Source organism: Cryptotermes secundus, unplaced genomic scaffold (genome assembly GCF_002891405.2).
Source record: "Cryptotermes secundus unplaced genomic scaffold, Csec_1.0 scaffold11, whole genome shotgun sequence".
Lineage (NCBI taxonomy): Eukaryota > Metazoa > Arthropoda > Insecta > Blattodea > Kalotermitidae > Cryptotermes > Cryptotermes secundus.
In genome coordinates this window covers 1,116,799-1,144,568 of record NW_019739208.1, presented here as the reverse complement: position 1 = coordinate 1,144,568, position 27,770 = coordinate 1,116,799, and the positions used below count along the sequence as shown (strand labels likewise).

The window sequence follows — 27,770 nt, the reverse complement described above, 5'->3', positions numbered from 1 at the left end:
ATGCAGTAGTTTACGGATGAAAGCGAAACATGGCGAGAGGGTAGATGTTGAGATAATTGGGTTACAGGTATCGAAATTGGTTTCACTACGCCTGGAGACATAGACCGTCACCATGTTCCATGTAGGCGAATGTTGCAGCCCGCATGACAGGATGAAGGGATTGCAGCAATTTCGGCCTGCGTTTCCAGCCGGAGGGAAACCAGTTTCGGCATCATCTGTAACAAAATTACCTCCACATCTACCAGGGTATGTACTGGCCAAGTTTTGTTTTCATTGGTAAATTGTCGCGTGGCCGGTATTTGGCATGACGTTACGCTACAATACGTAGATATGCCTTAACAATGGCATTGATGTCCGTTAGGGTTCAGGACCTCATTTTCGTGGTTGATAGTCAAACGACATTCACGCTTCTTTGTGCACGGAACATGCATCGTTTCTAGCGACTGACTACGGGCCGGAAGGCACAGGGTTCGGAGTTACAATCCCAGTAGGGGTAAGATTTTTCTGCTCCTCACGTCCACACTGATTATGGGGCCCAACCGGCCTCCTGCCCAGTGTGTACCGGAGAATTTTTCCCCCAGGAGTAAAGCGGCAGTTGCGTGAAGTTACCATTCTCCTTCAACTAGTTCCGAGGTTAAGAATACGCGGATCTATACATCCACTCTCCCATACGTCTTGACGGCGTCTTGCATAATGAGTTAAGAACACGGACATCCTCACGTATTATCGTATTGTAACCATCCACGATGTTTTGAAACCGTTGCGTCTATGGTCGCATCGACTTTGCGCAGTGCGTGCTTGTAGTGTGAGAAAGTACAATTTCTCACGTGACATCGTTGCCGATTTGTTGCCTCAGCGTTTTCATTATCTTATCACGTGGAGGAGGTTGAAGCTTGCAGCCATTTGCTTGAGACTGCCGGTGTCGTAGTGAAAGAAGGGGTTAAATAATAGCTTTTGTAGTTAAGAAGGGTCCTCAGTCTACTTTCGCACTTGTCATTAACCATTATGGGTGCTCAGGCACTAAACATCGCGTCGAGTGTGTAGCACTTCGTATTCGTGAAGTCCTGGGATCGGATCTGGGTCCGGAGGCAGGCTGTCCTGGCTCAGTTTTCGTATGTTTCCTCAGCCGCAACAAGAGGATTTTATGGTTTTTCTCAGTCGCTCAAGGCAAATGCTGGGATCATCATCATTGGCAGAACAGCCCCCTTTGAGCCATAGCTTTCCGTGGAAAATCCTGCCAGATCACATCCGTTTTTCGCTTCTTTGGATTTCGTAACCCACAATTTGGAGGACCAGGTCCCAGTATTTATGTCCCATAGTGACTGGGTGACCCAGTTATACTCCCAGGCAATGGGTTCTCTTTTCATTCACTTCTGCGACTCGCATAGTTACGGTGGAGGCATTCTAACCCACCTCCACGCCGTCAAAATACTGGGATAGCTTCCCAGATTTGGTCACGATCGTTTCCTTCCACTTCCATTTCCAATTCACTATTCATTAGTCACGTTGTCCTATGACACTATGTGTATGGGCGTGTGTGTGTATGTACGTAATCTGATCGCTTGACTGTCTTTTGAGGAAGTATAAATAAATATGCATGTGACATTAATGAAGTATGTTCGCACCGCCTCTGCAATCTAGTGGTCAGGGTTCCCGGGTTCGATTCCCGGCGCTACCAGATTTTCTGAGAAGCAGTGTGTCTGGAACGGGATCCACTCAGCTTCGTGAGGATAATTGAGGAGCTACCTGAATGGAAAAGTAGCGGCTCCGGTCTAGAAAACCAAGTTTAACGGCCGTGGGGATCCGTTGCGCTGACCACGAGACACCCTCTATCCGCTAAAGTTGGTACTAACTTCGTTGACAAGCTGCGGTCGTTCGGTCGGTACATTCGCTTGCGGACTACAGACATTGGAGGTTTTTTGTTCGTTCGGTGTTGTGGTTCACTCAGAAAGACCTAAAGTTGTTAAAAGAATGTTAAATTCTTCACCTCGGTAAGAAATTATGAGTGTAGTGTTCTTTGATGATTCTACTCAGTGTGTGTGTCGTATTTAGTTATGGACGCTAGACATCCTTACCCCTGCCGAGGTAGTGCCCTGCGTGGAGCCCTGTTAACGAGTGACAGTACGAGTTACAGCGAGAGCTAATTTTCTGTGATATCCTTTGGACACACAGTTTTTGGTAAGGGGAGTTTAGACACTGGGGCTGTGTTCTACGTAAATAAAATTGAGTTGTATCTGTTTTGAGGTTCTGATCATTGTTATTTACTGTCTCTACCAACAGTTTTGTATTAAGATTCATTTGTAATAGTAACGTTAACTTTTGTAGCCACGTTTGAGCACAGAGGTGACGCAGCTTTATATTTATATTACTGACCACTCCGTGTTCTTCAGATTGTAAAAGTCGGGTTAGCGACCTGAATTGCGCATGTACAAAAACACAACACAGTACATGATCCTGATAGTAGGGAAAGCCAGCGTCTTTAACAGTAGTAATCACCACTTCTCTCGGAGTTCGAGTCCCGTTAGGGTCAAGAATTTTCTCTTTTGAAAATCGCCCGGACCGGCTCTGGGGTCCACCCAATCTATCCAGTGGGCACCGGGGGCTCTTTCCTTGGGCTAAAGCGGCCAGGGCTTGAAACTGACCACTCACCTCCGTCTAGTGCCGAAGTCAAGAAAATGTGGATCTATACATCCACTTTCATATACGCCTTCATGACGTAGTCCTTAATTCGTTAAGCACAGGGACAATTTTACCCTTTTAATCACCACTTCTCTCGCATTCATTGCTATCGAGAGCCGAGAACTCGAATGAGTAAGTCGTTACTTCCAAGTGCGTGTGTACTATCATGTTCAGGTGACGAGATCTTTCCTAGTGTAATGTGGGGGGGGGGTTCGTTTCCTGAAAAAGGAGACTTTTGCAGCATTGTTGCAGTCATTTGAAACGAATAGGTTCAGTACTTCCTTATAGAAGTAGAGAGTAAATGTCAAACGTCACATTCTTTTTAGGGCTAAGTGAAATATAGGATACTATCAGTATTTTTGAAACTTGTGTTCTCTGTGTCTTCGCATTTTATAGTTTATTACGGATGTCAGATTTTTTTACATCTAAAAGTTTTGTAAGTAATGGCAGTCTTTCTCGTATTTTGTAAATATTTGGAACAATGGGCGCTATTTTGCCATCCATCCTACCATATAAAGCAATGACAATGTATGGCTCCGGAAATTAATCCTTTAAAGACAGAGTCAGACTCAGATTATTGTAAATATTATATAAAACTTGAATTCGTACCTCACAGGAAACACGTCTCCGCTACAAAGATTAATCGGGTAATGCTGTTTAGGGGCACAGCTGATGTTTATTGTGAGAACCATACAAGTGGCGAGATTTTGTGAACACAGTAACTAACCTTCAGGTTCCACAGAATGTTTGGCAATTCTTGAGTAGCCGAACAGCTGGTAGCTTCCCAAGAAAGACTCAGCTGCCATTTACTTAGGCGAAACAACGTATTTGTAGGGTTAGATTTATGCTAGTGAAGTCATCAGTGTTTCGTAACCTACCTGGGTAGAGCAGAGATATCTTGGATACGACGCGTGATCGATGTTTGATTGCTGAGTCAGATTTTCTTAATTTCTTCCGTTTCTTTGTTCATTACTCCGTTCCTTCCGTAGTTCCCAAGTAAATTTGCTAGGTAATGTGACAGTCGATTGATTTGACAGGTGGCAAAACCAGAAATTTATGACTTGTCCCAGATTTCAGATCCTCCGCCATCGTGTGAGTCACCGGTAAGACTTTCCAGTTTGAGGAGGATGTTTCAACTCACGTTTTATTTGTCATGTCATTGGTTTTAAAGTTAAAGGCACTGACCCCTTCCAGTACGATTGGCTGATCATCCAGGGAACACGCGTGGTTGAAAGTTCTTGTAAATGTGTGGGAGCTGAGTGACTGGCCCACCAAACAGTTCAATAAGCCCAGAAGAAACCTGGATTGTCGTGTTTCATTGTCGAAGATGTTTCGATAACGGAAATAAGAACTTGCGACAGCAGTAGTGCTTTTCATTCGTACTTGAAGCTGGCGTGGATTTATTCGAGGGCGTGAAATGGGTGGGTTTGCTATAAACGAGTAATTACGGAAACCACAAGAAGGGACCAGTTTGGAAGCATTCTTCACGTGAAGAAGTCAGCGCCTCAGGTTCTAGCGTTAACGTTATCTCTTATACCTCCAGAAATAATGATTTAAGAATGTATGATCTAATTTCTCTTTTTAAACAGGTTTCATAATACTAAATGTTTCCTGAAGATGGCCTTATAAGGCCGAAACATGTGGCATTATAATAGTGCATATATATTTTAATATTTTTATGTATCATTTGGTTGAGGCACAGTGCTACAAGCCGGAAGGTCGCGGGTTCAAGTCCCGATGAAGTCATTATTTTTTTTTCCAGTTGATCTAATCCTTCCAGCCGCACTATGGCCCTGGGGTCGACTCGACCGCTAACAGAAATGAGTACCAGGAATTAATTAAATAATTTTCCTGGGGAGTAAAGCGCGGCCGGCGCGTAAGGCTGATAACCCTACCCATATATTTGAACCGATTGTCTAGATAATGTGGGACCCTCAACGTCTCACAACCCTATGGGCCTTCACGGCCTGTTACAGGGATAGCTTTACTTACTTTTTGTAACATATGCACATAACGAACACTGTGTGATATTAAAGTGTGAATCAGTGTTGTTATTACATTATAGACGGGATGTTTGATGCACTATAAATTAACAGGTTTTAAATTATATGATTCACTGAATGACAACTCCGACATATGCATCTTCTCCGATTTATTTACCAGTGGACCTGACTGTAGGACTTACGTTCCTTACTCAACGAGCCATTGGGATGTTAGCAGCAGATCGTTTTTGTGTTCAGACACACCGAGTCTCCTATTGTAGAGACTGGTCTTAGAAAACTTAGGTGCGTGCTGCTGTCCACACTCCACCATGCATTGGCCTTATGTGGGTATCTCAGAGGTGGTGATTTGTAACGGTGTAACCTAACAGTGATCTACCGTTGATGTGTGTACAAACAAAGAACTCAGTGGTTTTAGTCCGCAAGGAACTACACCGACAGAGCGACCGCCGCTTGTCGGCGAAGTTAGTGCCATCTTCAGCGGATAGAGGGTGTCGCGTGTTCAGCGTAACGAATCCCCACTGCCGTTAATCTCGGTTTTCTAGACCGGAGCCGCTATTTCCTTGCAATAGCTCATCAGTTATCCTCACGAGGCTGAGTGGACGCCGTTCCAGATTCACTACTTCTCAGAAAATCTGGTAGAAACCCGGTGCCTGGGGATATGACTTGGACTCCCCGGTACTATCTATGGCTCTACAGACCTTTTGGACCTTGGCCGCTTTTTTTTTCAGTTTCTTAATCGTATACATTATCGGTAGGACTCCTTGGACGGGGGATCAGCCCGTCGCAAGGCCGCTACCTACATACAGAACAACACAAACACAGGATAAACGCATATAATTACATCCCTGTCTCGAGTGTAATTCAAGCCCTCGATCGGCTTAAGACTTAGACCGCGCTGCCACTATGATCGGCCCAGGGACATAGATACATACCTTGTCCTCCGGGTTGGCGGTTGAACGCAAGGCTGTGACGTCCTGTTGGGAAACGCAAAGACGTGAAGGAATCTAAGGAAGGTTGTGGGTCAAAAAATGGCTGTTCTGCCAGTGATGATCGACTATTATTACCAGTTTTTACATATCCTTTAATTAATACTCTCACTCTGGTATATATTCGTAATGCGTACCTCATAATGTGGGAGCCGGGATAGCGATGTCGGTATAGCGACTGGCTACGAGCTGTACGACAGAGAGATCTGAGTTCGTGCCTCGGTATGGTAAAAAAAATTACTTCCTCCACGTCGTCCAGACCGGCTCTGGGGTCCACCTAACTTCCTATACAGTGGGTACCGGGGGCTGTTTCTCCGGGGCGTGAAGCTGGACCACTCACCTTCAGCTAGTGCCGAGGCCAAGAAAATGTGGATCTATACATCCATTCCCCCATACGCCTTCATGGCATAGTGCTTAGTTGTCTTTTACCTCATAATATTGTTTTTATACGTTGTTGGCTATGTTGTCGATGTTTGGAAAATGTACAGTTCAGATATTTGGGAACGGCGATAACATATCAAACCCTGATTCAGGAGGAAATTAAGAGGAGATTGAACTTGGGTAATGCTTGTTACCATTCAGTTCAGAACCTTTTGTCTTCTCGTCTGTTGTCCAAAAACATAAAAGTTAGAATATACAAAACTATAATTTTGACCGTGGTTCTGTATGGGTGTGAAACTTTGTCTCTGACGTTGAGGGAGGAACATAGACTGAGGGTGTTTGAGAACAGGGTGTTGAGAATATTTGGACCGAAGAGGGATGAAGTGACAAGAGGTTGGAGAAAACTGCATAATGAGGAGCTTCATAAGCTGTATTCTTCTCCAAGTATAATTAGAATGATCAAGTCAAGAAGGATGAGGTGGGCCGGGTATGTAGCACGAATGTGGGAGAAGAATGTGTGTAGGACGTTGGTTGGGAAAGCCAGAAGAAAAGAGACTGCTGGGAAGACCAAGGCGTAGGTGGGTGGAAAATATTAAAATCGATGTTAAAAAGAGATAGGATGGGATGGTATGGTTTGGATCGATGTGGCTGAGGATAGGGACCAGTGGAGGGCTCTTTTGAACACGGTAATGAACCTGCGGGTTCCATAAAATGCTGGGAAGTTCTTGAGTAGCTGCAGATTTGGCTTCTCAAGAAGAAGCAGCTCCATGAGTAAGTATTGTCTGTTGTCGGGAAGTTTTACATAGGGCATTAAAACCGGTTTTCATCCAACGTGACAAGGTTTTCCTCATGCTACGGCGTCTTCTCTGATTTATTTGCCATTCTTACAGCCTGACAAGTTTTACGAAGGTGGAGCAGTCTGCAGACCCATCAGAGCGGACTCTGCATCTCTTCGAATATGTTTCTAGCACAAACTTCCGATTTCCTTTGAATTTCCGTTGCCTTTCGTTATATGGGGACACAGCTGCATGTGCGTCTTTTAAAAAGTGGATAAGGCTTTCATGCTTTATGCATCAATTTTTTAGGAAGCTTTGTGCCCCAACCACCCAAAGCCGTATTGGGATCTCCCCCTTGTAGTGAAATTGTAAGCGGTTGAAGCGGTTATTTGGAAAAGCGAACACAAGTGGCTGAAACGTGGAGTAATCGGTTCGCATGTTCATTTCGTTTACCCGTCAGACTTTTTATATTAACGTGGCCTATTTGCTCAAAGCAGGAACTGTGGAGATAGAGAAACAGCTGTTGCTAGTGAACGGCTCCTAAACAACATTGTTTCTGGGCAGCGACCTCGAAACAAACAACGGAAAAACGTCAATTGCAAGACAGCTGATGCTTAATAATGTAGCAGTTGGACTAAAATAGTGGAAGACCTGAGTTTTCTACGTGGTCCGTGCCGATATGTTAGAAGCAAGAGACAAAGTCAGTCTGTGAAGAGAGGAATGAGAGGATGGTGTGGGATGGCCAGCAGCCTGGGTCTGCAGTTCAGTCACGAACCGTTACTGTTAGAAGCTGATAGCTGAGGTACGCGTGTAGTTCGGGAACTCAGGAGTAAGGGTAACATCCGCCGTTGAAAGCCGTTACCAGGTAATGACTAGTGGAGACTACAGTAGGCTGAGGAGACTAGTCTGTGTGTGAAAGTGATCTGTATGGTGCAGTAACGAGTTGTGTGTATGCGTGGTCAGTAAATCGAGACACCAAACCCCGTCTGTAGTCACTCTTAATACGTGACATTATGTATGTTGTGTTTTCGTCATCAAAGCTACTTTCTGAGCCATAGCCTTTCTTACAGGAATCTGCAGGTTTTTTTCCGGCATTGCTTCTTTGGATATCGCAAAAATAATATTTTACTGAGCAAGGTGGCCTGCCTCGCTTCCAACTCCCCATCCTGGAGAACTAGATCTCCGTATTTATGTCCTTCAGTGACAGGGTCTTCCATTTGTACCCCTAGGCACAGGGTTCTACGGCTCGCAGGGCTATGGTGGAGTGATTTTGACACGCTTCCACACGGAGATAGCGTTTTGGAACGTGCAAATTTCAAGTTTTAATACACAGATAAGAAAACTTTTGGTGCCTTCCATGTTTAGGCAGGAAGTGGTCATCCTGAAGAGATGAAGCGGCATTGTCAAAGGAAATACTTTACATAATAACTGATATAATTATTTCACATAATGAAGTTGAATGAATAAATGAATGTATAAGGGATGGGCCTTCTCGACCCTTGCACCTCGACCTACAGTGATCTATTGTGCTTTTAGGAAGTTAGTATTGAAACGGTGTAGTTATATGATGAAAATAGTTACTTTAGCCTCTCAGTTTTAATCCTGACCTTACCGTTAGTACTAATTACATCAGTATCCAGGATAACTGGTACTGTAACGAAAAAGTAAAAAAGTATTTATCTGTCTATGGGTCTACAGTCCTTTTTATTGGCCTTTAGCCTTTTTTTTCAGTTTTTTAATCCTATAAACAGTCGATACGACTCCTTGGGCGAGCGATTAGCCCGTCGCAAGTCCGCTACCTACACAGACACAATACACGCACACAAGATATCCATGTCTTGAGTGGGATTCGAACCCACGACCCCAGTGTCTGAGCAAACGAAGTCAGTTCATGTCTTATACTGCGCGGCCACTGTGATCGGCACGTAAAGTATTTGCTTTGACATAATCGGTTCGTCTCTTGAAGATGGCCGCTTCGGGCCGAAAGTTGTAAGGTAGAAGAAGACTTGCTTTGTGTGCTAAGGATTATTACACTTGATGGAATCTTTTTTTTTTCATTAGTAAGGCGTGGCTGTCGGAATGAGCGTTGTTAAGTCCCATGCGAATTGTTTGCAACTTGGAGAGCCATGTGGTGCTGTGCTGAAGCTAAGCGTGTCTGTCTCGTACTTTTGTCAAGAACGGTTGACCTTCCATACTGATGTACTGTGTAATAACATTTATATGGGCGACCCAAAGAGCATGAAGTAGGGTTACCAGAAGAAACCGTGAACTCGGAAACTAATTCTGTTCTTAGCGAGGCTGCTGAAGTGGTGATGGCTGGAAGCCAAAGAACACGTTTGGAGCGGCAGATAAACTCGGAAAAAATGAGTTGTGCTTTCCGAGCGTGCAGTCTGAACTGTCTTGATAACGTAAGTACATTTTTTTACACCGGCAGAATCGTATGCATTAAACTGGTCACTAGCCTGTCTCTTCCCTTAACGAGGTCATTGACCGCCCTCACAACTGCAGGTCTACCTACCTTGTATACAGCGATCTTCATATTAGTTAGGGCATGCCATTTTAGAACAATGTTAGGATTCACTCATGGAGCTGTGAGCCCTTCTTCAGAAGCCGCCAATTGTGCAGCTACTCAAGAACTTCTAGCATTTTATGGAACTCGAATGTTCATTACCGTGTTAACAAGAACCTGCACTGGGCCCTATCCTGAGCCAGCCTATCCAATCCCATCCTATCTCACTAAGATCCATTTTACTGCTGTCCACCCAACTACTCCTCGATGTTCCCAATGGTATCTTTCCTTATGGCTTTCACACCAAAATCCCATATGCATTGCTGTTCTCCCCCATTCGTGTTACATGCCCTGCCCACCTCATCTAACTTGACTTGATCATTCTAATTGTACTTGGAGAAGAGTACAAGTACAATGTTGGGATTAGACGCATTAAGTACGTACTCAGTTCTGAACAAACACTCTTAGCCTCGGCATTACGTGAAAGCGATCTGTCTGCTTCATCCCCCTGACATTTACCCCCGGGGAAAGAAGCGTCTGTTGGTTGGGCTCAGTGATGATCTGAACTCGGAGGCAATAAGATATGATGCTATCTGCAGCCAATAAGAAATCTTTTCTCTTGGGCATATCCTGTAAACACAGCTTCTTATTAAATTGCACTACAAGAAGTCTGGAGATCGTGGAGACCAATTAATGTCTTTGAATCAAGACGTAGAGTGGCATAGAAACTTAGTACGGACCGAGTAGTGATCCACGTTGTACTGAAGAATAGGTTTGTAGCGAAGTTCCATTATATTCGCAGTTCTGCATCTGGCGCTGTTAAATGAAACCAAATTTCCCAGTTTACTTTATGTCGCTGTACTTCATTGCTGGCCTGAAATGGGTTAGTAAATTACTGAGTGATGGATGTTAGTACATTGTGATGAACCAACGCTATACAGTGACAACGTCGTTAAATGAGCAACGAGAAACAAACATCATAGCTCTCACAAGGAGACTTGACGTACAGAATAACGCTGGGGAGGACAAAGACGGACACAATTATCTTGGAAAACTTAGTTGGAGTGAACTGGCTCACGATCGGGTTGAGCTAGGCCCATAGCCTTCAGCACAATGACATCATTTTAGTGTTTAGTAATGCATCCCTGATTGTATGTACTTGTATGTACGAGGGAGAGCCAGTAAATGGGTCAAAAATGGAAGTAAAGCAGCTGTAATGGACATAGGTCTATGTGTAGCACTAGGTAGCGGCACAGCCTAACTTCGTTAAAGTCTGCATAGCAGATGCGCATGCGCATGTTTACAGGCTGGTTTCAGTAGTCAAAATGGCGACTATGCTTGAGTGTACTACCGAAGAGCAGCGTTCTGTTGTGTTTTTTCATGGGCAAAAGTACTCAGTGCGAAGGATATTCGTCAAGGAATGTTTAAAGTGTATGGTGGACGTGTTTGTCGCGTAAAGCTGTTCACACGTGGATGGCAAAAGTTTCGCTGACGAAGAGGTTAAAACGGAAGTGTGGAAGTGGCCGAGACAACAGTCAGAAGACTTCTGTGCTGCGGGTTTCGATGCACTGGTAAAGCGATGGGACAAATATATAATAAATACTGGTGAAGGATATTCCGAGAAATTAAAGTTTTTTTTTCCAGGTTCGGATATCACATGTTTTAAGTTTTATATTCATATGTGACCTCTGTACTGACTCTCCATCATATCTTAAAAAATTATATTAAAGACGCACCTTCATAATATACACACTTAATTTCTTCGGCCATATTTGTTATGAACACAGACGGGATGCTGTAATATATTTCTCTTCTCCTTCGTGTTGAGTTCTAAATCAAAGCTGACAAGCAGATATATAATCAATTTTCGTTATTTCTAGAAAAATATACAAGCCCCTGAGATGCGTGGCTGAAGTAAGCCAGCGGTTCTGTACCCCCAACTGTGCTGAACCAAACAGTGACCGGCAGGCCGGCTTGTGTAACAGCTATTGGTTTTGAAAATAGGGCCATTGGACTACCGTGACGGGGAGATCCAGGTTATACGCAGCTTGACCCGAAAGGCATAAAAGGGGGTGTATTGCATGATTATTGTTCTGCTTGCTCGTACGTGTTGTAAAAGCAACGTGAATTGTTACAAAATGGATAATATTTCTGTAATAATCAGAGAAAAATAGGACTGAAAATGACAGGGATGTTTTCATAATTCAGTGCTTTTTCGCTTAGAAGGAGGTGGAGTCCAACTTGGTCCACTCGTCACGGCGGCCACTGATTGGCGTATTGTAGCCTGCCCCTTGTGATTATGATGATAGTGAATTTGGTGGAATGAAGATTGGCAAGGGAAACCGAAGTATTCGGAGAAAACTTGCCCCAGCGCTACTTTGTTCACCACAAATCCCACTTGATCAGATCCGGGAAATCGGAAGCCGATTTGTTGTTAAATAGCCTTACACGAACATGACACGAAACCAGAATCGTCTTCAAGAATGTAATTTATTTATTGTAAATCGAAATTAAAATATCTGTAGGGGTCGAAGTTCGACTACCGGCATGGTCCAGATTGTTCTCCATGTCGTCTGTACCGGTTCTGGTGCTCACCCAGCCTCCTATCTAGTGGGGCTCTCTTCTCGTGGTTAAAGCGGCCGGGACCTGAATCTAAGCTCATCTCCAAAGTGTCAGGCTCAAGAATACGTGTATCTATACATGCACTCCCCATACGCCTACATGGCATAGTGTTTAAATAATTAAGCACTGGGACAACTTTACGTATAGCAAGATCGTGACATAAAGATAGGAAACAGATGTTTTGAAAATCTGGCGCAGTTCATGTATTTGGGAACAACAATAACAAATCAAAACCTGGTTCAGGAGGAAATTAAGAGGAGATTGAACTCGGGTAATGCTTACTACCATTCAGTCCAGAACCTTTTGTTTTCTCGTCTGCTGTCCAAAAACATAAAAAGTAGAATATACAAAACGATAATTGTACTCTTCTCAAAGTATAATGAGAATGATCAAGTCAAGGAGGATGAGGTGGGCAGGTCATGTAGCAGAAATGGGGGAGACGAGGAATGCGTATAGGATATTGGTGCGAAAGCCAGAAGGAAAGAGACCACTGGGAAGACCAAGGCGTAGGTGGGTGGACAATATAAAAATGGATCTTAGATAGGATGGGATGGTATGGATTGGATAGATCTGGCTCAGGATATGGACCAGTGGAGGGCTCTTGTGAACACGGTAATGAACCTTCGGGTTCCGTAAAATGCTGGGAAGTTCTTGAGTAGCTGCAGAATTGGCGGCTCCTCCGGAAGGGCTCAGCTCCATGAGTAAGTGCTTTATGCAGGACATCCAGTGCTAGGGTAGTGAGATCATTGGGGCTCCCATAGGCCGGCTATGTTGCTAGGATGGTGGCAATAGAGAATTCTTGCAGAATTTTGGTGGGGAAACCTGTTGAGGAAAGTCCACATGGAAGACGATAATGAACCGGGAAAGGTTGAGAAATCGATGGAATTGGCACAGAATGGTGTTCAGCGGACATTTTTTTTTTTTTTTTCGGAATTTGATATTTCGAACTTAATGGGTTCCTACTTCGGCAGTGTTTTTCACAGTTGTGCGTACCATAGTTGGAAATAAATACCTCAAGAAGGCGTATGAAGTATTGATAACTCATAATGTAGGCATTGACATCCAACCCAGGATTGTGTATATAAACAGAATATACTTTCACTTAGATGGCGTGCGGCTTGTTCAGTTTGTGAAGAAAAGGGAATAGGCGTTGTTTGGGAGCGACAGATTCATGATGAAAGGCGTAGTCTTCTATGGGAAGAGAACGGCCCTATTTGTTACTTATTTTAATTATTGATTTAATGTCTCTTGTTTATGATTTTCTGTGTGTTACGTTCCCAAATTACTGCCTCTGTGGTCTAGTGATCAGAATTCCTGCCTACAGATCCAGAGGTTCGTGTTCGATTCCCAGCTCTACCAGAATTTCTGAGAAGTAGTGCGTCTGGAACGGGGTCCACTCAGATCCGTGAGGTTAATTGAGGAGCTGTTTCAAGGAAATATCGGCTCCGGTCTAGAAGACCGAGATTTACGGCCGTGGGGATCCGTTTCGGTGACCACGCGACATTCTCTCTACGCAAAAGTTGGCAATAACTTCGCCGACAACGGCGTTCGCTCGGTCGGTATAGTTCGCTTGCTGACTACAGGCCACGGAGTTTATAGTTACGTCTCCAGATACATTGTTCCGAATGAGCCCGTTGTGTGACTTTGGGCACGTATCGTTTCGAGCTGAGACGTATTTTTGAAACCCACTGGGGTGTATCTCAGTGACTTGCAGAACATAGTCTCATTCCCTGGTTGTGTATTACCATAGGCACACAATGGGCGTGGGTTTAACCACATACACAGCAGCACAGCAAGTATTGCATGTCAGGGATGTCAGAAACGTCATGTTTGCAGGGTCAGTATTTTGAAAGGCGTGTTAGTGGTTTCGATTGGCGTAACGAAAGGAGAAACGCCATCTATCGAGAAGCCTGTACATAGGGCGTCTGCATACACTGAATTCTCCGTTCTTAGAACGGGAATCATACATACGGGGTCATAATGTTGAGACTTTTCATGTCACGTCGACAGTTGCAAGTAATTTAATTCAACTGATGTAATGGATTTTCCTAATTAGATTTAAATTATATTTCTGAGTTGAGAACGGTTTTGCAGAATAACCCACATCACGGCCATAAGGTGTCTTGGTTATTACTCGTAGAAGGAAATTGCAATTGTGTAAGACCAGTTGACTGTTGACGTTCACATATATTATTTATTTTAGTTCCGTCAACAATGTAACTACTTTATTCCGTACACTTTTTACAACATGTTTCGGCACAGACCGGCCATCATCATGTACTTCGATTAACCAAAACTGTTACATGCATTGAATATCGGCCTTATATTTCACCTGTAACTGAATTGTTCTATATTAATGTTGCGGCTACGATTGTGCTAACATTAGTCAATTTACCATACATTGTGTCTCACATTCTATTGAAAGTAACTAAATTTTCATTAAAATCTTTAAATTTTTTAAAATGTAGGTATTAAGTTATTTCCACTTCCCACACATCTAGGGTGTTGTTCGCTTGTCCAAACAGTATATATTTCGACCGGCCTTGTTTTTGTTTCTGCGGCCTGACTGCTGGCCCTTAACTTCAGCGTCTGAATGTTCTTGTTTCTGCGGCCTGACTGCTGGCTCTTAACTTGAACACCTGAATGTGTTTGTTTCTGCGGCCTGAGTGCTGGCCCTTAACTTCAGCATCTGAATGTTTTTGTTTCTGCGGCCTGAGTGCTGGCCCTTAACTTCAGCATCTGAATGTTTTTGTTTCTGCGGCCTGAGTGCTGGCCCATAACTTCACCGCCTGAATGTTTTTGTTTCCGCGGACTGACTGCTGGCCCTTAACTTCACCACCTGAATGTTTTTGTTTCTTCGTCGTCCTTTGAGAGAGATGACAGTATTGGGTTATTGTAGTTGACTGTTCGCATGAAGATGATTATTCATTTATAGCATAATGGGGTTACGTGTTTAGTGAGTGACATATTCTCCTTTGTGTTAAAATAATTTTTTGAACGGCATTTCTTTAGTTAGTTATTTAAAGAGGGTGGGTTTCCCCATGCACCGCGACCAGTTTGATCTATTGCAATAGCACAATTGTGCTTCCCGCTATGATATTCTACCAGTTTCTATATCCTACCGGTACTGGTGCTTACCATCTGTCCCGCCCAGCCAGCGAGACCGGCTCTACTAGCTGAGAGGTATCTATAATGCTTCCCCCATCTACCAGAGGTATTAGAGACTGCTGTTGGGCGGGAAACGTCCGTAATTTGGCTCAGTGACCTCCTTTGGAGATATGAGGTTCTTTTACGTGCCGTAAAGCTACGACACGGGACCCACGGCTTAAAGTCCCCCCCGGAGGACTTGTTTCCTGAATTTTTCCGCCCTTAAAAATTCGACGACCTCCGCCGGATATTTGAACCCGCGTACTACGAGTCATGAGGTGGGAACGTTACCTCTAGACTATGGAGGCCGCTACGGTATTACTTTACTTTCCTCCATGTCTCTAACATTAATATGGAGATATATATCCACTCCCCCATATGCCTTCATGGCGTACTGCATAATTAGTTAAGCACAGGGACAACTTTACTTTACCTTTACCTTACTTCTAAAACATGAAGGGAGGAACATAGACTGATCATGTTTGGGAACAGGGTGCTGAGGAGAAAATTTGGACCGAAGGGAGGGACGAAGTGACGGGGAGCTTCATAACTTGTACTCTTCGCCAATTAGAATGATCAAGTGAAGGTTGAGGTGGGCAGGGCATGTAGCGCGAATGTGTAGAAGAAGAATGCATATAGGATATTGGTGGGAAACCCAGAAGGAAAGAGACCAATGGGAAGTCCAAGGCGCAGGTGGGTGGACGATATTAAAACCGATCTTAGATAGGATGGGGCGGTATGGACTGGATCGATCTGGCTCAGGATAGGGACCAGTGGAGGGCTCTTGTGAACACGGTAATGAACCTTCGGGTTCCATAAAATGCTGGGAAGCTCATGAGTAGTTGCAGAATTGGCGGCTCCTCAAGAAAGGCTGAGCTTCATGAAGTTAGTTCGTGCCCTTAAAACATTTATAATTTTATGAAATCTTGTTTAAATGCCTCCCCCTTCAGTCTTACGCGATGGTCTTAGAACGTTTGCACCGAAACATAAACTTTATGCGAAACACAACTTCCAGAGTTTCAGTTAACATTTTAGTGCTATAACGGGTTCTATACTTCTTTTATACACGAATATTTTCTCTGCTTTGGGATCACGCGTTTATTACGACGCCATTGTTTTGTCGTCTACATTCTCCCCCTTTGTTTAAACGAGTCTCTTCAGTAATCATAGGGCAAGTACATTAGGACTGTAAGGGCTGTTTTAACTCGGCCAACAGTCATTGTGAAACTGTATGGGCTGGAACACACACAGCGACATCGGTCGTACGCAAAAATGCCGTACGATTTTTTTTTGCCGTACGACCTCCTTTTCACACTAGAGCGACCAAATACATTTCTTTGCTCTCCGACTGTCGTACGGTAGATGTCTCATGTCATGTATGAAAGCTGACTACAATTTATATTTTACTACTGTATGCGAAATTAACCGTACGGACGTCGTACGACCCATGTCGCTGTGTGTTTTCCATCCCTGTGGCCTTTTGCAGTATATATATCGCTTGCGACTAACCACCCAATCCAATGTCGTTACAAATGCAAAAAAAAAAAAACAGCCGAGCATACGTTGCCACACGTGATGGACGGCCCTGAACTGAGGGGAACGACACCCACATGACTTAACTATTTTCCGTTAGTTATGAGCCATACCCACAACTTTCATGACTCCTCTTTCTCTCTCCACAGTGACGAAGGGTAAATGAACGGCAACTGGACGCATTCGTTGCGTCAGGATGCGGCCACATAGAGCGCTACGTACGCTATGTTCGCTATACGAACAGAAAAATATCTCCCTTTATTGCCAATGTGACTGGCCACACAGACTCCCGTACGCTATGTTAGCTGCGTCGCAGAGTGTTAGTTAGTTATTTTAGAGAGGGTGGGTTTCCCCATGCACCGCGACCAGTTTGATCTAGTGTGCTTCCCTCTGATATTCTACCAGTCTCTATACCCTACCGATACTGGTGCTTACCATCAGTCCAGGCCAAGCCAGCGATTTCTGCCTCTACTGGCTTGGCGGTATCTATAATGCTTCCCCCATCTATCAGAGGCGTTAGAGACTACTGTTGGGCGGGAAATGTCCTTGAATTTGGCTCAGTGACCTTAGGAGATATGAGGTTCTTTTACGTGCCGTAAAGCTACGACACGGGACCCACGGCTTAAAGTCCCTCCCGGAGGAATTGTTCCCTGAATTTTTCCTCCCTTAAATATTCCACGACCTCCACCGGGTTTGAACCCGCGTACTACGAGTCGTGAGGTGGGAACGTTACCTCTAGACTACGGAGGCCGCTGTCGCAGAGTGTTTGATTCTCGGCTATATTTTTAAAACGTCGCGCTGGACGGGCATGTGCACTGGGCTCGCTTCCAGGTGTGAGCTGCGCGCCTCAGTAATTTCCCACTCTGACTACAACACGTGTTACGTATCATTCAGCGCAGTATTCGCTTAAATGAAAATGACACTGGAAGAATTAACTGAAGAAGTAAGGAAGTATCCATGTTTGTGGAACAAAGGGTTAGAAGAATATCGGAACCAGAACATGCGGGATAATGCCTGGGACATGATTTCTGGAGAATTGAATACATCAGGTTGTAACCGCTCACATTGGCTGCCACTTCTTGTAACCGTTGGGCGCCACTTCTTATGACCGTCCCCTTTTCTAACTTTGTATTTATTTATTTTTATTATTTATTTGCCCGCTTCGGTAGAACACTTGACTCTTCTCAGGGTTGTGTCACGGTAATAACCGAGGCAACGAGGAAACTGCATATTTAAAGCTAGTCCACCGATACAAATCAAATACACTATTTTCTGCTTAATGACAAATTTTTATTTCAGAAGCAAACACTATAACTTTATTGGCAAGTACGGAGTAATGTGCCCTTTTTATTATTATCAAAGATTAATCGAACCAAATGAAGACTTAAATTTAGATAAACTTGGAGAGTGCAGCCCAATGACGTCTGCCTCTGATGAATTCAAAATGCCAAGTCCTTCTGCCCACTCTATCCTGCAGGAGCGTCACTTCATCCACTGTATAGGATTTGAACCGACGGCCTTTCTCACAGACAAGAATAGTTTCCTAATGGCTGATTTTAACTGCCAAATCCATCATACCATCAGTACTAGACAATCATATTACTGACTTTGAGAATAAATAGATCCGAAGATATTGAACCCGGAACCCTACATGTAAAAGCGGTTATTTCTTAGTTTAGGGTCCAATTACACCCTTCCGAAGACACTTTTATAACAGCTACCCTATTAGCAAAACAAAATTTACATCTTCGGCAAACTACAGACATGCCTTTTCGTAATAGCCGGGTCCCTTTTGCGGTCACCCAAGCTTCAGGTAACAAAACAGGGCAGTTGTTCCTGTCCAAATGCGAAAAGCAAGCCATTACCAGCTAATGCATCGGTTTCCCCAATAAATCAGTCACTCTTTTGAAATGGCTAAAGAGGAACATAGCGTCCATGGAAGAGTTTTAAAGGGTTTGGACTGTAACAAGGTAATGTAAAACATTGTTCTTTTATCTATAAGTGAAGAACTTAAAATATTTTCATCAACCCCATTCATTCGGAAATATTCTTTAAATTTAATTTCATCTTCACGTAACTGCTTTATCAAATGATGAAATTCACCAAACTTTGTTCTTCTTAAGTTCACGCCATGCACCCACTTCCTTTTACGTGTACACAAGGGTGGTAACAGCAAAGCTCATTGTCGGAATCATCGCTGCCTCCCCCCCCCACGGCACACTATCTGCCAACATCTCATTCAAGACTGAGCAGGTTCGTACCAAACATAGCTTTCTGTGTGGCCACGCGGTACACAGCGTACGTAGCGAACATAGCGTAGCGCTCTGTGTGGCCGCACTTTCCGGAATTGTCTTTACACGATCAGATTATATAACTAGGGCAACAGACATATACTATTAAAAGTAATGTGAATTTCCTGCTACCTGTGCAACAGGCGTGGTGTTACTTTTACATTTACATAAGGTCAGTTAGTTTACAGTCTGGTTCTGTGATGTATCACATAAGTATTTTGCATATAAGCTTATGTTTAATGCACAAAACTGAGATGTTGAACATACCTTCCCTCTCCCTCAAACCAGACGCTGAGATGTTTAGGGTGTCCCCAGATTTTATGCTCACGAGGAGCCTCACTTTTTGAGACACAGTGTTGTCTAGTTTTCTCTTCAGATAAAATACAGAGTTTGTGTATACAAATACTACAACATTTAAATGAATACAGCATGTGATAATACAGTAGTATAGGAGCTGGCTACGGGCTGGATGGCCGAAGGATCGGAGTTTGAGTCACGGTAGAGTCAAGATTGTTCTTGTCTCCACGTTGACCAGGTCGGGTCTAGGGCCCATCCAATACGTGCCTCGGCTGCTTTCCCCGGGGATAAAGCGCCCGGGGCGTGAAGCTGACCACTGCCTCCAGCTAGTGCCGAGGTCAAGACTACATGGATATATACATCCACTCCCCTGTACGTCTTCATGGCATAGTTAAGCACAGGGCTACTTACTTCTAATTATGATGGACGGTATCTTTGCTGCGGATGGCAGGCAAGTGAAAGTTTTGTACGGTCTGGCTAGAATATCCACCCAAATGCAATGGTTAAGTAGGATAGAAAGAGAGTAAAATATTACAAATTGTGAGGAATATCAGCGTATTATGTAAGTCAAGATTACATCGTCACGGTTGAAGTACTGTCGTGTGCCCATTATGAGGGTTGAAATGTTTAAAGTAAATATTGGTATTTTCAATGTCTACCCTCTGGACACTGTTCTCTTTATTATACAGGGCGTTCAATCAAGGAGGAAACTTCGCAACACCGCTGACCGGGCCCAATATTCCTCACAGATTGCTGCTGTAACTGTAACAGCGCGCGTTTATCAGCGCTAATGACTCATTTTATCAGCAGTTACAGTAGCAATCTGTGAGGAATGTTGGGCCGGGTCAGCGCTGTTGCGAAATTTCCTCCTTAACTGAACGCACTGTTGTGTTTGTAGCGAAACTATGCCGGTATTTGTTAATGTAGCGCGAAAATGGAGACCAGTGCCATTCAGAACAGTGGTTCTCGGCCTGTGTGTGACCCCGGCCCCTTAAATTCTTTTTTTTCTATAAGACTAGGGCCCGGTACCGGTCCGCAGCCCTGTGGTTGAGAAACACTGATACCAATATCCGTAAATCTGAAGATCCTGAAGTTATAACTCGCTTTTAATGTTTAGTCCCTGATGGTATTGTGTTTTTGCTCACAACAGCATGCGAAGGTAGGGCTATTGAATAGGTGAACACAACGTGTGCCTTTGGGCATAAAATACGTAAAACTAGTGTTTCCTCGACCCATCACCCGTCGATTTGTACCGTGTCTCTGTATTTATTCATGAGTACGCTTCCACAGCGAACACTTAGTTAAGTAAATAAGATCTAAAAGTTAGTGACGATGGTACATTGGCCGATGACAGTGGTCGCGCGGTGTAAGGCATGAACTGTCTTCGCTCGCTGGAACGCTGGGATCGTGGGTTCGAATCTCACTCAAGGTATGGATATCTATGTTCCTTTATTCTGTGTTTGTGTTGGTCTATGTGTAGGTAGCGGCCTTGCGACGGCTGATCCCTCGTCCAAGGAGTCGTACCGACTGTAAAAAAGATTACGGATCTTAAGATGAGGCTATGCCCCAAGAAAGGGCTGTAGAACCATTTTTAAACGAATGAATTATGTTTCTGGACATCATCCATTGTCCTGTTTATATTTCAAAACAACGTTTCGGAGACTGGATTGTCTCTGTCTTTAGGTAAAACGTACTCAGGTGGGTCCAGTTGTAGAGCTGATCCCTTTCTCCAAAAAATATTGTGGTTTTAAATACAAAGGGGCACGCGGTAGCGTAGTTGGTTTGAGGCACTATGCTACAAGCCGTAAGGTAGCGGGTTTCAAGTCCCGATGAGGTCATTGTATTTTTTCCAATTTACCTAATACTTCCAGCCGCACTATGGCCCTGGGGTCGACTCAGCCTCTAACAGAAATGAGTGCCAGGAATATTCTTGGGGGTAAAGGGCGGCCGGTGCGTAAGGCTGACAACCTTGCTGCCATCTTTGAGCCGATTGTCTAGAAAATATTGGAGCCTCAACATCTCACAACTCTATGGGCCTCCACGGCCTGTTACAGGGATAGCTTTACTTTTAAATATAAACGGAACGGTGGGTAATGCCCAGAAACATATTTGTCCCGGTAGGGTCAAGAGTTTTGTCTTGATATCCTTTTCTGGGGCCCACCCAGCCTCCTATCAAATGGATAACGATGCTGTTTCACCAGGGGGTAAAGCGGCCGTGTCGTAAAGCTGACCACTCACCTCCAGCTAGTGCCGAGGTCAAGAAAATGTGGAACTATACATCCACTCCCCTATACACCTTCATGGTGTAGTGCTTAATTAGCTAAGCACAGGGACGATTTTAATAGGTTAATAGAATTGTGAAGGATCAGCCATTTTCATGATCGGTAACCCATTTCTTCCTCGACCCATGTTGGTTTGTCAGGTTTTGAGTCGAGAGAGTAGGTGACCAGATTGACGTCAAGACCTTTCGTTAGACCGTCGTCAGACCCACTGCCGTGTTGCTATGACGACACGACACATATTCCCAGGTTGGCGTTCTCATTGTGTCATTTTCCTGTTACGGATTAAGTTGTTTCAATGGCGTTTACACTAATGTAACCAGGGAATTAGGGCGTGGTGACCCGATTCGAGATTTTTAGTTTGCTGAGGGTAATGATTTTCCACCTGACTTCCCTGTATTGTTTTCCCCTGTGGTTATTCCCCTATATCCCCGATTAATGCCGATTGCTGAAAGACATTTATGAAGTTGTGCTCGGAATTCATTTTTAGATACTTTTTTATTTCTGAGGCATTGGTGAGGGGTTGACCTGTACGATCTGTTGCTGAAGAGAGAGCGATGGCGTTTCCACACAGAATCGTGGGGCTTAGGGAAGGAAGCTGCGTTATATACGAATATCTCGCAGTCAGCTAAGCCGACGCAGAAACATTTCAAGGTGGTGTTTATATAATTTTTGGTTCTTAGAATTATACATATCGCGCGCAGGTTAAATGTATTATTTATTTTGAAATTAATGGGAGAGCCGTGGAAACTTTCGGCCAGAAGACTACGATTTCAGGTCTTTGAATCCAGGACACATAATTTCATGGGTTTCTGTTTTCTTTTAATTTTGCTGTTCAGATCGGGTTTGTGATCGCATTTCACACCTGCGAACTGTTGCTGATGATTGGGGAAGTTTCCTGTGATGTCATGAGGGCACGCGGTAACGTACTCGTTGATTGAGGCACTATGCTACAAGCCGGAAGGTCGCGGGTTCGATTCCTGATGAGGTGATCTAATTTTTTTCAATTGACCTAATCCTTTCAGCCACATTGGCTGTGGGTTCGACTCATCCTCTAACAGAAATGAGCACCAGGAATCTTCCTGGGGGGGGGGGGTGTAAAGGCGGCCGGCGTGTAAGGCTGACATCCTTACAGCCATCTGTGAGCTGATTGTCTAGAAGATGGGGCAGTTTGGACCTGTCATACCTCTTTGGGCCGTCACGGCCTGTTACAGGGATATATTTACCTTTTACCTGTGATGCAACTAAATTTCAAAACGCTGCTTATCATAGTCACGCGTCAATGCATATGCGGAGGCTGTCACTGGAAGTACGATTTCATTTTGTGCCTCGCTGTGCCTATAAAGATTGATTCACTAGGTTAGAATTCTACATGAAGTGATACTGAAGGCTGGTTGGTTACCTTCGAACCTATGCTTTTCGTATGGTATGTACAGTGATAACGAAATTCTAGAAATGAAATATTAATTCACGATGTCGTGGTTGAACTTTTCGAAGTTCTACGACTTTCGTTGCTTTTAATAAATTATTCCTGAGGAAGCACTACAGTACAGTTTAGGTGGTAGAAATAAACCGCTATTCAGTCCTGCTATCGTCGAATTCCTTGTTTCTCAGCCGGTGCAGTTCCGTCTGCTAGGCGGTACGTGAATTTTCGAAAATAGTAATTCGGCCACAAAATTGTGTTATGTAAGAAACTTTTCGGCATCGTTAGCACGGGATTCTTATTAATGCTGAACTGTGATTGTGTTTTTGATGTAGAACTACATCCTTTTGAATATTTGGGCCCTAGAGAGATGAAGTGACAGGAGGTTGGAGAAAAATGCATAATGAGGAGCTTCATACCTTGTATTCTTCTCTAAGTATAATTAGAATGATCAAGTCAAGGAGTATGAGATTGGCATTCATGTAGCACGAATGGAGAAGAGTAATGCATATAGGATATTGCTGGGAAAGCCAGAAGGAAAGAGACCACTAGGAAGACCAAGACGTAGGTGGGTGAACAATATTACAATCTGTCTAAGAGAGATAGGATGGATTGATAGAGACTAGTGGAGGGTTCTTGTGAACATGGTGATGAACCTTCGAGTTCCATAAAATGTTGAGAATTTCTTGAGTAGCTGCACAATTGGCGGCTTCTCAAGAAGGCCACAGCTCCTTGGGTGACTATCGTTCTGTATAATAATAAAACAAAAATTTATTACGAACTTTCTTTGTTTAATATCCTGAAGTGTGCATAATTGTAAAAATCCACTTCTTGGAAAAAGGGAAGCTTTGTTTGTCCTGAGGTGGAACGTCATTTGTTTTGATTAAAGACGCATTAAGTTGAGAAGCAGTGGCGTGCTTCACACTGAAGATGACTTTTATATCATGAGAAAGGATTTGCGAAGGACCGTACTATTGTACTCGAGCAGTATTGCGGAATGTATATAATGGGAGTAAAATAGTATTGTACATTAGTTCGGTGTAGTTCCCGTGTGTGATTTATTTAAGGGGGCTTATTGGTTGCTTTTGGGGGTGGTTCTTAAGGGAAACTGACGCAAGATATCTGTGTGCTTTGAGGACCTTACTTGGAGGTTGATGAATTTTGTTTCGTACCGTCCTTAGTATCAATAAAGAGATATTAATGATATGTTCATTGTGAAAGATCCAAGTCTAAGGACCTATCACAGACATTGAAATACGCAGGATTCGGTTAGAACTTACTGCTGTAGCGTCGGCCGCCAGTTGAAGGACCTGACCTGGTGCGACACGAGACCGCGAAACGGAGGTCACTGCCCCGGCTACAGTCTCCACCTCTGCGCCCCTGCCAGCCACCCCCATTCTGCATTGCCCCTGCTCACAGCCTGACTGGTCGATACCGTGGGATGCTGCTATAGGGTTTGGGGAGGGTGCGCCGTATTCAGTCCTGGCTTGGCGAAGAGCCATCGTTCCAAGCAGGGCGGGAAACCGTGCTATGACGGAGCTTTCGCAATACAAACTCAGGGTTGTTACTTTCCTTGGCCTTATATCTACTTCAATGTTTCGCAAAGTTGGGAGTTAATGATAACCGAAACTTGACGAAATCACATAATATGTACTGATGAATTAGATCTCTTTGTGATGCACATGATAGTAAGAATATCCAGTGTGGTGCCCCCCGTAATGGGTGTGCGATAGGAGATTCTTTGAAATGACAATAGAAAACGAGATATTAATTAGCTCACATACGTTGCTGTAGGCGAGAGAAAATCTACGCAGTAGGTTACATACATTGAGGGACATCACGATGCCGTTAAATTCTGCGGACCCCGTTTCGTACAATATGAAACACAGAAGTTCGGCGACAACAGTGAATCGTTTGTTTGTAGGAAGTTCTGTGAACACTCTGCTTCATAATTTTTCGAAGTTAGTTGAGCTCTGAATTGTTCATCGTGGAGATAGCGTCGCATTGATCGATCGACAGAATGTTAATGTCCGTTGGCGGTTGTTCCACTCTTGCGTTAATTCTGAACTGCGAAGTTCAACCTCACTTTCAAGGTCTGACATTCTCCTTCTATCTCACTTCTGCTTCTCGGTCGCAGGATATGTAGAAAATATGGTGAGACGGAAAGGGGGGGGGGAGATCGTGAAGCGATATTAACCCGAAGAAGTCTATGCACTGTTGACATTGAAGCCAGCCATGCATAACATCATATTCTTCGTAATTTTGTCTTAGTCACACAGTTTTCGACACTTGCATCAGAATAGTGGTGTAGTTAACAAGTGATCTTTTAACTGAACATGTTAGCCTTTTTTTTTAGTTTCTTGGAATGCGGTGAGACTGAGTACACTTGGTACGCCGGCCGTTAATTGGCCTATTGTACCAGCCCCGGATGATAGATGATGAATGTGGATCAGTCAGTGGAATGAGAATTGGTAGGGGAAACCGACGTACTCTGAGAAAACCCGCCCCAGTGCCACTTTGTCCACAGATCCTACATGACGTGACCCAGGTTCGAACCTGGCCGCCGCGGTGTGAAGCCTGCAACTAACCGCATGAGCTATGGCGCGGCCGTAAACAAAGATGCCAACATTGCAGTCTCATTTTCATGCGGCATGAAATTATAACATGGGAATCAACTTATTTTTGTTCAAAATATTCTGTAGTTAAGATTTTCGGATAGTGTGAGCTTTATTTAGAATCATGGGCACGCATGTTTGTTGCTGTATTCTTGTAACATTTAGTTTGCAGTAATTCTTAAGTATCGGTATGAGAATTAGAGTTACCGTTTTTCGTAACGAATGTGGTACGAATTCGCTGTTTTAAAATGCCAGTTGATGCTACAGTTTGTAAACAAAGCAATTTGAATATGTTTCGCTTCATTAATTTATCGTAATATTGTCATTACATTGATTAACGGCTTGGCCCTTCCATCACTCTTGCACGTACAATGAAGCTTCTCTCCGGTACGTTCTGAAGTTTTCAGATACAACCCCAGAACGCAGCTGTAGAGCTCTTTTCAAGTGATCACCAGGGGCAGCTACTTTGTGGGATTTAAAGTACAGTATGTTCGGTGAATTTGTTGTTCGTGACTGTGAAACAAACATTCAACACTGGATTTCCCCTCCCTATTACATGGTAACGCCGTATTAGGCTGAATGTGCTGTCCTTGGCCCCCAAGTCCCCCGTACCTCGTTATGGACCGGCGATTTCAACTTGTTTGCCTGTAGTGCTTATTGGAGAGTCCGAAGAGAGCGGGAAAGAAATGAAGGAGGCATCTGAAATACAGTAATTGAAGCTACAGAAAAACATAATCACACGTTGTGTGAAGAAACGTAAAAGTCGTCCCTGTGAATAACTAATTAAGCAGTACGCCGTGAAGGTGTATGGGGGAGTGGATTTTAGATCCACATTTTCTTTACTTCGACACTAGCTGGAGGTGAGCGGTCAGTTTCACGCCCCTGCCGCTTTACCCCCGATACCCATTTGATAGGCTGGGTGGGCTCCAGAGCTGGTGTGGACGGTATGGAGAAGAGAAAAATTTGACTGAACTCGAACTCCGACCCTTCTGTGACAGTCGCTATACCGACAGTACATGTTCAGCTCATTGAACAGTAATAAAACCTCCGCTATTAAAGCGTTACCTGAAGTTTGTGACGATGGTATTTTAAAACAATTATTGCTGTTTTTTTTTATTTATAAGCGTTTTGGAGACTGGACCCTGCCTCCCTCGTCAGGTAGAAGCCTCTACTCCGGAGATAGGGACTAGCATATCGATTGGGCCCAGCTGAGTAGGCTTTTACATGAGGACGGGGACAGTGTCCAGTCGCCACAACATCGTTTATTAAATATAAAACGGACGAAGGCTAGTGCCAAAAAAAGTTAATAATTGTATTACCTTCACCCGAAATGACAACGAGCTGGTGAAATTCCTTTCATTCATTTGGTTTTGTTCACAAATAAGTGGAATTCTGAGTTAATACCTGCCATTTTGTACCACGAAAGACTCGGGGTGGACCTGTCGTGATCAGCATGAAATCGTGCAAATGTTTGGATTAGTTGCAGCGGTAGATGTAATGGAAACCGATAATTTGATTGAGAGTTGAGACAGGCGGACTCTACGAGAATTCCTTCCCACGTCTTGCTTTTCACTACTGCATAAAGACTGCTTAATCAAAGAACTGCTTGTTGTCTCCCTCTGTAGGTCTGTATGGATGGAGCAAATTATTTTAACCAATAAAATTTACATATCTGTGAGATAAAGGTAAAGGTATTCCTGTAACAGGCTGTGGAGGCCCATAGGGTTGTGAGACGTCGAAGCTTCCACATTTTCTAGACACTCGGCTCACAGATGGTGAGGTTGTCAGCCTTACGCGCCAGCCGCTCTTTACCCCTCAGGAAGATTCCTGGTACTCATTTCTGTTAGAGGCTGAGTCGACTCCAGCGCCATAGTGCTGCTGGAAGGATTAGGTCAATTAAAAAATGCAGTGACTTCATCGGGAATTGAACTGGAAACCTCCCGGCTTGTAGCATAGTGCCGCGCGCCCATGTTTACGCATTTGTACAAATAATTATGCCCGAAGGAGGAGTGGGAATCAGATACCCAGTGAAGGGAATGACCTCGCAGCTTCGGATGTTTAATGATGCTCTTTCAACTGCTGTGGTTACGGAACGTTGAATGAGGCGAGAGGGCGGTTATGTACAACTTACTAGGAGAAGGTTGGTCCTGACCTGTTGCAAGCTTCTGTGTCGGCATTCACCTTGCCTGGTTGGGGGAACTCAGAGGTACCCCGAACACAAAGATTATG

General features: G+C 44.0%; 1 protein-coding gene across 4 annotated transcripts in view; it reads left to right on the top strand.

Moving 5' to 3' along the window:
* LOC111871638 (pumilio homolog 2) overlaps nt 1-27,770 on the top strand; it is a 532,614-nt gene that overhangs the window by 55,209 nt on the left and 449,635 nt on the right. The window lies entirely within an intron of this gene.